This window comes from Arachis ipaensis, chromosome B02, assembly GCF_000816755.2.
Source record: "Arachis ipaensis cultivar K30076 chromosome B02, Araip1.1, whole genome shotgun sequence".
NCBI lineage: Eukaryota > Viridiplantae > Streptophyta > Magnoliopsida > Fabales > Fabaceae > Arachis > Arachis ipaensis.
Genome location: NC_029786.2, coordinates 93,915,943 through 93,916,664, shown reverse-complemented (window position 1 = coordinate 93,916,664; position 722 = coordinate 93,915,943).

The following is a 722-nucleotide window of genomic DNA, read 5'->3' as shown; positions in this document are numbered from 1 at the left end:
AATATGTTTTAAAAATATTAAATTATAGTAATAACAAATGTTTTACCCAAATATAGACTAAATGTGTCAGTGCCGGAATTTGAAATAAAATTTTGGGGACAGATAAAAGATAATTGTTAAGATGTTTTTGATATGGACCTCATTTAAGATATGCTCGTCTAACCTCATCTCTCTAATTTGGGTGATATTGCCAAATTTAAAGCCATTTTTCAGTGTCCCGTTCTAAAGAATTAAGGTCAAACTCATCAGATCTTTGAACTTTTGAAGGTTGTATTTCACTTTTTTCGTGATTCATTAAAGTAGAAAAACTATCCACAAGTGTTGATATTGTAAAGGGCAATGCTAGGTAACCAATAATTTTTTTAAACAATATGAACAACCACCAATCAAATTAAAACACACTACACTTCCAAATTAACTACCTAAATCTTAATATTAGAATAATCATCCGCACACCTAGTGAAATGAACATCCGATCTATCCATTGTTCACATTGTTTAGTATTTTCATTGTCTACCTATACTTTTCCTATTGTAAAAATTATATGTTCTCCTTCTTGAATATTAGCCTTCTTCTTAAAAATACATCAATTTTTTGATTTTTTATGATTATTTTATATAAAAATTTGAATATATATCCTGTAAAATATGTAAAAAAGAAATTAGAAGGATAAATATTAAAATTTATAATATTTATTGAATTTTTTTATCAATTTATACAAA